Raw genomic sequence first — 11,259 nt, 5'->3', positions numbered from 1 at the left:
ACCACCACCACCACCACCACCACCACCACCACCACCACCACCATCACCACCATCATTTTCTGTGTTTGAGTGTTTTGCTTACTTGAGTCTCTATAACATGTGCCTTCCTGGTGCCTGCAGAGGTCAGAAGAAGGCACTGGAGCCTCTGGAACTGGAGTTACAGATGGCTGTGAGCTGCCGTGTGGGTGCCGGGAAGGAAACCTGGGTCCTCTCCAAGAACAGTCGGTGCTCTTAATCACCACGCCGTCTCTGCAGCCCTTTGTTTCTGTGTTCAGTCTCTGCTTCTCTCGTAGGAGACTGAAGCATTCTCCCAGAAAGAACTTGGAGGTTGCAGCAGAGCATGCAAAGAAAAATGGGAATTCGTCTTCACTTTACCACACCTATGTCACTTGGCAGATCGTGTAGTTATCTTTTTACATGCTTGTGATCACTTGCTATATAAAACTCCACTTGTTTTCCATTTACCTATCTATCTATCTATCTATCTATCTATCCATCCATCTACCTATTTATTTATTTAAATAGGATTTCTCTGGGTAGCTCTGGCTGTCCTGGAACTTGCTCTATAGACCAGGCTGGCCTCGAACTCAGAGATCCTCCTGCCTCTGCTTCCCGAGTGCTGGGGTTAAAGGACTGCGCCAGCACCATATTTGTTTTTCATTAATCTTGGCTCTTAGGCATTTTTATATTCTATTCCCTTAAAAAAATAGGCTCTTGCTATGTGGCCCAGTCTGGCCTTGAACTTTCAAACCTCCTGCCTCTGCTTCCTGAGTGCTGAGAGTGCAAATATGCACCACAATCTCTGGCCCTGCTGTGTGTGTGTGTGTGTGTGTGTGTGTGTGTGTGTGTGTGTGTATGTGTGTGTGTGTGTGTGTGTGTGTGTGTTTTGTTTGTTTGCTTGTTTTGATTGATTTCAAATGAACACAGTTTTCTGTTGTTGCACTGAGAATTGTCTTTAGGGCCTGTACAAGCTAGGCAAATGTTAAAGCAATGAGCTACATCCCCAGAACGTCCCTTTAAAAAGTAAACTTTCTTTCTTCTGATGATTAAATTCATGGCTTCCTGAATGGTAGGTATTCTATTAGCTGAACTATATCTTACTATGCAGCCTAGGCTGGCCTTGCACTTGAAGCGATCCTCCTGTATCAGCTTCCTAAGTGCTGGAATTACAAGTGCTGCTGTGAGGACCAGACTTCAGCAGCTCAGGAACTGAGGAGGAGCCATGGAGTTGGCAGAATAATCGCTCAATTTGACTTTTCTATCTGAGGGAGTAAAAAAAAAATTTTTTTTTTGGTTTTAAAATTTTTATTCTCTGGGGCCGTTGAAAAAGGGAAACACACACACACACACACACACACACACACACACACACACACACCTTTAAGGTCTTTCTATCATCTCTCTTCTCTCTTTATTTCTTTTCTTACCTCTATCCAGATGTATCCCTTCTGTATATCGTTAATTTTTTCCATACAGCTTATACACTCCAGCAAAATCTTTCAAGCAGTGTAAAAATTACAGTGTGGTTACATTCTATTTTTAAGTGAATAGTTACAATGAGTACAAGTAAAAAACCAGCATGTTTTCCATATCCCTAACATGATTAAACATTTTCTGTATCACAGATGAAAAACAAATTATCTCCAAGAACCCATCTAGCTATGATGCATGCTGAAACCCATGAACACATCTCCCAACATTAAGATGAAAATTCTGAAACACAATTGTTTTTCTTAATCATTAACGTAAGTCACAGTCTATACTACTCCTCAGTCCTTGTTTTTATTTTCTGTCCTCTGCAGGCCCTGCTTTATCAGAGGTCAGGGCAGCACATATTCTACTTTTACCTATATTAATTTTCCTTCTAACTAACCTCTACCACAATCCCTTACTATATTTATTAAAAAACCTCAATTATCAAATTCTATTTAAGCTAGAACTATGATTGTATAAAATCATTGCTTCAGTTAAACAGTATAGCTTAAGAGGAAATCAGCTTCATAATAATGCATAGGTGAAAATGCCCAGTAGAACGGGATATTTCTATGAGGTAAGCACACTACATTAAAGGCAGTGGGGATCCCCCAACACCCATTCACACCATGACAGATACCAGAGAAAAATGGCAGTGGCAAACATGTAAAGGCACAGCAGAGACATTCTGGAGTAGAAGCCCTTGGAGCCTTGACTATCCGAGATTCACCCATCAGTGCCTTACCTGCTGGTGGGCCAAACTCCTGAAGCTCAGGTGCCACCTGCTGCTTCTCTGACATGGCCACCTGCACACAAGCATTATAGTAGCATGCCCAGTTTTTTTTTTAAAACCTATTAATTTTGAAATAATTCCATATTCACATATTCATAAGTGTTTCAAAGACAGTATAAAGAGATGCTGTCTGTCCAACACTTGCTTCCCAAATATTAACATCTTCCTTTCTCTCATAGGCCTGTTTTTTTCTTTTTTCTTTCTTTCTTTCTTTTTTTTTTTTTTTTTAAATATAACCGCTGCTATTATTTCCAGAGAAAATTGGAATTGTCTGTTCACTGGAATGGATAACACCACAATAGTGGGATTATGTGCACATTGCCAGCACAACTGTGCTTGAACAGAGGTCCTCTGGAGTCAATACACTCACCTGGGGAACTGGGAACCTGGGACCAAAGCGTTATGCTAGACAGGGCAACGTCCTTCCCCATGTGACTTTCAACATCTTAGCTTTGTGTGGGAGCAGCTGTGAATCCTTACTTCCGATGAATCCTTACTCACCAAGACATTGATAAGTGGCTGCTAAGTCTTGTTCCAATATGACTTTGGCCAATTTTGACTCTTGAATTTCATCCAACATTTACTGACATTACTCAAAACCAAGATGAGTGATGCTAAGATGTAAAACCCTGAGCCGAAACTTCTAGTCCTCAAATATTGTCCAAGTAAAACATCACGTTCTGCAACAATTACCCTGATTGCTGAAGACTCAGCCCCAGCCTTGCTCATTTCTTTTGAAAACATTTCAGTGATTTTTGTCCTAAACCATTCTTGTGTTCTGCTGTGTGAGGTTGTCTGTACACATTACTTAACATATTGTATATTTCTGGGGAATGGAACTGAGCTCAGGGCCTTCTGGTGATGTTTTAAACAGAGTCTGCTCATTTGAGCTTAATTCTTCATGTCTTTCTCTGAGAGGAATCTTGGTGTCTCATAGTTTTGACTAGTACTTTTATACTTTAAGACTCTGGGTGTTTCTCAACTGTTACCTAAATGGTTCCACTTCAGTGACTTATGTTTATTGCAAATTCCAATGATATTTCCTATTTATCCCATTAGCTAGGTACTGCAATGATTGTGTTCACCATCATATTCATAAGTTGTGGTCCTGACCCCAGTGCCTCGGAATGTGAGTATCATTGGAGAAAGTATTTAGTAAGAAAATTAAAGCTAAAATAAGGTTGTATGGGCGGGCCCTAGTCTAATATAATGGGCTATCTTTTGAGAACCCTTAAAGTGACTGACCCTTTTAGTTCCTTGGATATTTTTATTTTTTTATTTTGTGATAGGGTCTCACTGTATAGCTTTGGCTGGCCTGGAACTCATTGTGTAAATCAGGCTTGTCTTGGACTCATAGAGATCTACCTGCTTATGCCTCCCCAATGCTGCACTAAAGGTGTGCGCCCCTAAGCCCAGCTAGTGATTTTGGATTTCCTTGAAAAAAAAAATCTATTTATTTCATTTTATGTGCTTGTGTATGTGCATGCGCCTAATTGTATGCATGTATATCACATGTATGCAGGTGGCCTAGGAGTCCAGGTAAAGGCATTGGAATCCCCAGAACTGGAGTTACAGAAGGTTGTGGGCTGTTGAGAACCAAATCTAGGCTCTCTGAAATAGCAATAAGTACCTTGTTAACTGCTGAGCCATCTCTCCGGGCCCTGATACTGTACCTCTTATCTCCAGAATCATGAAGAAGAAGAAGAAAAGTCTGTTGTTTCATGACCCAGCACTTGCTATGGCAGCCCAGCTGGCTTCACTTTTATTGGTAGTGGGCCTCCCCAACCATCTGTGTGTTTCTGGTCCTTACTAACATTCTCTTGGGCATCAATGAGTAAAGGTCTCTTTCCACCACTCAGCATCAGTCCTGCTTTCTTTTAACCCCCACATCAACACTGCTGTTACTCTCTGGTCCACTTCTGTTTTGACTCTTACTTGATAACCTCAGTACGTTTTTCCCAAAGACAGTCTGTCTGCAGATCTTAGTGTCTGATCTCTCTTCTGTGATGCACTCCACATGTGTTCTGAGTGACGTTTGTACAGAATGATGCATTAGCTGACTCTGGCTTTGCCCCTATCATTGCTTCTTTTGGGAGCACTCTTCCTTCCATCTTGTGAGGGCTGCTAATGTGAGGGTCAGGACCCACGCTGATGTATGTGGTTCTTGCTGATGGGTCATCTGACTAGACTCTGATTTTTGCCCCCCCCCCCCCCCCCCCCCCCCAGACAGGGTTTCTTTGTGTAACAGCCCTGGCTGTCCTGGAACTTGCTCTGTAGACCAGGCTGGCCTCAAACACACAGAGATCCTCCTGCCTCTGCTTCCCTAGTGCTGGGATTAAAGGTGTGACTCTGATATCTGACTTCCTTGGTTTCAACCTCCAAAATGGTCTCTCTGCTTTTATTTTATCCTTGTAGTTTAAAACGCTAATTTTATGTTGAGTATCCCTTATAATCAAAGAGGTACTGTTTCAGGAGCCTTGATCAGGGTCCCTGTGGGGAAGCCTCTTATGAAAAGCTTTTTCTTTGGCCTGGTTGGAGATATAACATTCTCAGCTACTCAAAACACAAAAGAGTTAATCCTGTTGCACTGGCCGCAGGTACCTCTCTGGAAGGCAGGTTCATGCTAAATAGTTGGGAGGAATAATTTTTTTCTTTAATGAGATTCTGTACCTTTCCTTCCCAGAATCCCCTCCCCACAACCCTGACACACACCCCTTCCTGGTGCAGAGGTTTACAGAATCCCTGTCATACAGCTTTGTAAGTCAGCCTGCTTTTCTGAATTGCTCAGAAAAAGCCTGACTTTCCCTTTTTCCCTTTTCTCCTTTCTGTCTCGGCTGTAAGCATGTTATCCCTGATGCTTTGGGAGTTACTCCTCTCTAAAGGGCCCCACCCCATGATGTGATCCCCATCCTGTGATCCCCATCCTGTCTTCCCTCCATGCCAGTTCAATAAACAGCACCACCTTTTCCTCTTTCCCTACTTCTTCCTCCTACAGGCAGCCGCTGGATTTTCTTTCACACTCTGATGCAATTGTCCTCTAGAATCCACCGGAGTCCACTCTTAACACGTCCTTTGATTAGCAAGACTAAGATCCTCCAGAGTAAGTTAACGTTTTTTTTTAGTTTAGCCTCAACTTACCGTGCTCTGTGCTTTTTGCATTGTCCTGTTACTTTTTCAGATTCAACTCTGATGTTAAGAAAATGAGATTTAGTTTCATTAAGTATTTCAGAAAAAAAATAGAACAAGCATACACTAGACCTGTATGGCATGAAGAAAACTCTCTGTGGGGTTTTCTGTTGGGTGGAGCCTTCCTGATGTTTCCAACGTAGTCTTTGGTTGCCATTGGTTCTGTTTTCCCACATGTCAGTAAACTCCTAAAGGGTCCAGATCATAACTGAGATAAATATATGTATTTTCTGACTCTATGGCACACAGTGATTGCTTAAGAAATATTGTAAAATCCACAAAAGCCAACTCCTAAAAGCACACTAGTGGAGAATCTTGAGTCATTTGTCCAGTCTACTTGGAAGAGATGGTTTCGGCTTAGCCAAGAATCATCATTCAGGCACCCTGATCCACTCTCAGGCAAGTGCTTTTGTGGACAATAAATTATATCATCGGGTTCTCCATGAATGACCCTGAAAAACAAGGTTGGGGGTGGTCACCAATGTGTTTCACTGAGGTAAATGGACACAGGTGAACTTTTCTGAGGAGGAAACCACTCTGAAGATAGAGTTGAATCCAAAAGTAAGGGTTCCATTTGGGAGAAGTTTTCAGTGAATGGGTCTTATAAGGACTAGACATAAATGTATTGCCCTTAAACAATTGGACGCCAGATAAAACAAACCAGCTGTAACATTTCCAAGTTTTGTCTTGGACAGTTGTGCTTGGATGTTGGTCAGCCCAAAAAGCTATTAATCATAGTGTTGCAATGTGTTGTTAAAGGTTAAAGAGGTAGTCTGGGTTTGTTGTTGTTGTGGAGATAGAATCCAGGGCCTCCTGTCCCAGCTCCTGGACTCTGGGGGGTTTGTTCTTGTTTTTTTTTTTTGTTTGTTTGTTTTTGTTTTTGTTTTTTGTTTGTTTGTTTGTTTGTTTCTTCTGAGGAACTTTCTCACTGTATAGCACAAATTGGATTTGGATTTGTAATTCTCCTGACTCAGTCTCCCAGTGATGGAATTATAGTCTGATTTAAAATAATTTTTATTACTGTCAATTACCCAGGACATGAATGCATATGTGTAATTGTGCCTAGCTAAGATGACCTCAAAAGATAACCTAATAATGGTTATCTTTGGGACTAGAGAGATGGCTCAACAGTTAGGAGCCCTGACTGCTCTTCCAGAGGACCCGGGTTCAATTCCCAGCATCTACATGGTAGCTCACAATTGTCTATAACTCCAGTTCGAGAGGATCTGACACCATCACACAGACATACATGCAGGCAAAACACCAATGCACATAAAATAAAATAAATAAATAAATCATTTTTGAAAAATAAAAAAGGGGGTATCTTCTTCTCTTATCTCCTTATCCACTTTTTCATATGTAAATTAATTTCAGGACTCTGGATATAAATCAGTGGTGGAGTGCTTGTTTTGGGATACAAGGCCTTAAATTCTGTACCTAGTAAAATACACACACACACACACACACACACACACACACCAAAGCACAGAATAAAAATTTTGTATGAATAAACTATAACTATCATGACATTACTATAACCTCTGTAAAAGCAATAGATTTTCAAGAGGTTAAGGGATAAATAAGATCTTCATGTATTCAAAGCCAGCCTAGACTATTTAGTGAGGCCTTGTTTCAATGCAAAACACAGCAACAAATTAGTAAATTTTTAAAAAGATTTATTTTCTTAATTATGTGTATGCCTATGTGTTTGTGTGTAGATATGTGCATGTTGAATATAGGTGTCTACAGAGGCCAGAAGAATGCACTGGATGCTCTGGGGCTGGAGTTACAGATAGTTGTGAGCTGCCGGAAATGTGTTCTGGAAATGAACTCAGGTCCTCTGTAAGAGTAGCACATGTTTTTAACTACTGAGAAATCTTTCCACCCCCTAAATTCATAATGTTTATAAATTAGCCAAGTATTTCTAGAGGAAATATTGACGTAATACATTGACATGCCAAGCGCACACATTCCTGACCCAGCTACTTCATTATAAACAGTTGGAAAAGATGCAAAGATATATGTGGGTAGTTATTGATTGAACCATAGTTTGTAATAGTGAAAATGTGAGCACAAGTTAAGGTCTCATTAGTAAGAAGTTGGCTAAAATACAGATCCCATTAGAGTCATGCAGTAAAAGACTTTGGAGCCATTAATTAGCACAGGGGTCCACAGTGTGTTACTACATGGACAGAAGCAAATTTAAAATGATTTATATAGTAGACTGACCTATGTGTATATATAATATTGAAGAACTGAGCACAGTAGATTATCATTTGAATAACTGCCATTGTCCTTGCTGGTTATTTATTTTGATTTTAAAAAGCAACTGTAGGCCAATCAACATAGTTGTTCACCTGAAAATACAAGGGAGAAAAAATACAATTGAAAAAAAATCTCTCATTGTATATTCTGTTGTATGTATACTATTTGTACCTGTGGCAAGTTGGGATATCCAAAGACAGAGATCAAAGCAATATTTCTGCCTCTCAAGCTGGATGCGCTGGGTGGGTCCTCTGCATTTCTGAATTATCTACCCCTAAAAACTCCTTTCCTACCGCAAATTTCTGTTTCAACTCCTGTGAATTCTTACTTTCTTTACCAAAGAGCCGTGATCACAATTGGCTCCAATATCTGAGTTCCTCTGCATCAATTTTCATGTCACTAGTACCTTAGTTCCTTTGTTAAAAGAAAGGCTAAGAAACTGAAGGTTTCTTTATGAAAGTGTTTCGGAATTGAAAATTATTGCTTGATAGAAACTATGGAGAATTAATTTTCTACACCCTAATTGATGTTGGTGATTCAAGACAATGACCTAACAATATTTTGTTGGGTTATAGAGAGGGTTCGTTGGTTAAGATACTTGCTATTTTTTTTTGTTTTGTGTGTTTGTTTCTACAGCTTATGCTGTTGCTGTTGTTTTTATTTAAAAGACAAGAGAAGGCAGGAGGGGAGGGAGAGGTCAGGGTCAGAGACAGGGAGGAGATGCCAATTCAAACCACCTGATCGAGCTAAAAACAATTTAGAAATAAATACTACTTTTTACTCCTGATTTAGGGGAACTGGTTTGGTTTTCAGACAGAGGAAACAGATCCTTGTTAATGTGAACAGCCCTCGTTCAGGCACCTTTTCATCTGTTCAGAAACTGGACACTCCTCCGATGTGGTGGCCAGCTCTCTGCAGGACACACTCCAGCTGTGTTGGTTGGCTGTTGCTCACTGGCTGTGTCGGTACACACAAGGTTATCCACAGTGTGTCTGCCCTGCTTCCATCCCAAATGCAGGCTTCTGCTTACAACACCTGTGTTTGACTTCGTTAAACAACTCCTTTCTTTCCTCTAGATAGGATCATACTCTTTTGTACTAGACTGATTAGCCAAGGAAAACAAAGCAAGAAACCACTGTGTGGAACCGAACAGGAACAGAACAAGAGCATGGTTCTCCTTAGATTACACACATTTACATACATTCAGTCTGAATGGGTATGAAGTTTGCCTGTTGACAATGACTTTGCAGGAGAGATCTAAGTTGCACTAAGGTGAATGCAGTGAACAGACTGCGGGATGGTCTGGAGGCGAGCTTCAGGCTGTCAGGAGAGGTTGCTCTTGCAGCGGCAGCCAAGCCAGCACACTCATCTGGTTCATGTTGCTCAAGCCACCTGTGTTGGTTGCCATGGACACGCTGATGTTCATGTTGTTATTGTACATGCTGGTGTTTGCTTGTTGTCCAAAGTGTGGTGGTGACTGTTGTGAAAACATGCTGTTTCCGCCCATGCTCCCCTGTGCCCATCCATTCATGTCCGAGGGGGGCTGGTATGCTGGGTTGGCTTGAGACTGCTGCATCATGGGACTCTGGGTGTGCGCCATCCGGGGGGGACATTAATGGACTCTGAGGAGTCGTAGCCCCTGTAAAGCCAGGATCAGGCTGCTGACTTATTCTGTAGTTTGGAGGAAATGGAAACTGCTGGGCGTTGGCCTGGGGAATCCGGGGATTGCTCATGGCTGCTGGGATGCCGCTAGGAGCCACCATGCTTGGGGTCATGTTCAACCCTTGTCCTCTCATCATCAGAGTTCGCTGCTGCTGCTGCTGCTGCTGCTGAACCTGCTGCTGCTGCTGCTGCTGCTGCTGCATTTGTCTCCGCCGAAGATGCTGGTTGAGGATTTCCCTCTGCCTCTGGGCCAGCATCTGTGCATTAATAGGAGCCTGCGATGGTACTCCAGGCCTCAGAGTCATGTTCACATTTGAAACATTGCCGATTTGATTGATGAGTGGCTGGTGATTCTTCCACGTCCCGTTTGTCATGGCAGCGGCTGGCCAGATGACAGGACAGATCAGCATGACCTCAGTGACCTCCGTGCCTACGTCGGGGCTGTCCTCCATGGGTCCCGAGCAGGTAAATGACCCTGCTCTGAGGGGAGGCAACCTTTTCCCAAACCAACTGCCTGGAATGGACATGATCAAGCAGGAGGGAGATGCATCTCGGAAATACTGCTGCCCCTGCAGGTGGCTGGTTGCCTCTGTCTTCAACCCATGGGCTTACTTGCTCAAAACACTGACCAGTATGCGGAGCCGTATCTCTTTGTTCTGACCTACCTGACCTGCCACCGGTTCTCCCAGGACACGATCAGCCAACAGTTGGGCCTTGGCCCCAGCCGAGACTTGCTAATTTTGTATCAGATCCAGATTTGGTTCCCTCACCTACACGGCAGTTCATAACATCTCTAACTCCTGTTCTCTGTTTCTGATTCCCCCTCTGACCTCCCTGGGCATCATGCATGCACATGGTACACAGACACACATGCAGGTAAAACACTAGTGCATATGAAGTAAAGTAACTCATTTTTTTAAAAAGACATTTTGTCTTTAGAGTCTTATCATCAAGAATATTTATGCATGCTTGTCAATATGTTGAAAGCCAAACCTTGTCATTTCACTCAATCCACTGACACTAAAGCAGTTGCTGTCATGGACAGTGGCTCACATATGGCACATTTGGAAATAACACAGCCTTCCTACTTAAACATTTAAAGCTCACCACTTAAGTAGAAGAGGATGGAAAAGGGGAAAAAGTAGCATAGTTAAATAGACTCCAGAGAGTCAATTGATCATATAAACAAAATTGCCTTGAAAACTGTAATGTGCTTTGTAAATGGCAGCATCATCATTATTATGAAAACTATAGTTGGCAAAACCTGGGTTTAGTATTCTATACAAAATGTTGGATTATATCCGCATAACAGAAAGAAAATCCCACAGTGAGGGTCACTAATCAATGGGCGAAAACAAGCTGTTTCTGTCACTCCACACCAGAAAGCACAGTCCAACCTCTTTTCTTCACAAGGTCCTCAGAAAGGCGACTGTGGCTCTAAGAGTTGATTGTGTGGCCCGGGCATATGTGTGGATTGGAAAAGGCAGCTTTGAGTGAGGACGGGAAGGAGCCAGTGTCTGTGAAAAAGGCTGGACATTTGACTTGGGTAGTGGCCCCAGCCCCGTGGGTCAGACATGCTTGGAAAGAGAACAGTGGGCGAGGAGCCCATTTAGGGGAGTTTGAAGTGCATACCACACCTTCTGGAAGCATGGACCTAAACTATTTAACCCCACGGGGGAAATCATTTTCACTGTAGAAGGATGGAATTTTTTTTTACCTTGTGGATGCTTACTGATGGGCAATGTTTTATTGTTCAAAGATGAGAAATTCAGAAGAGGTGACTCCACACAAGTCAGGAAGGCAGGGCCCTTTCCTCTCTGTAGCCAGTACAGACCTTAGCATTTACCCTTAACTGTTTATATTTATAAAAGTTAGACAGA

The 11,259-nt window shown here is 42.2% G+C and overlaps 1 pseudogene; it reads right to left on the bottom strand.

Annotated features, from left to right (window-relative positions):
* LOC118569375 overlaps positions 1–2,273 on the bottom strand; it is a 44,734-nt pseudogene extending 42,461 nt beyond the window's left edge.
* Between the last annotated feature and the right edge of the window lie 8,986 nt (positions 2,274–11,259).

This window comes from Onychomys torridus, chromosome 18 (genome assembly GCF_903995425.1).
Source record: "Onychomys torridus chromosome 18, mOncTor1.1, whole genome shotgun sequence".
In the NCBI taxonomy this organism is placed as follows: Eukaryota; Metazoa; Chordata; class Mammalia; order Rodentia; family Cricetidae; genus Onychomys; species Onychomys torridus.
Note: the sequence above shows the minus strand (reverse complement) of the source record. Positions and strands in the feature narration are given on the sequence as shown.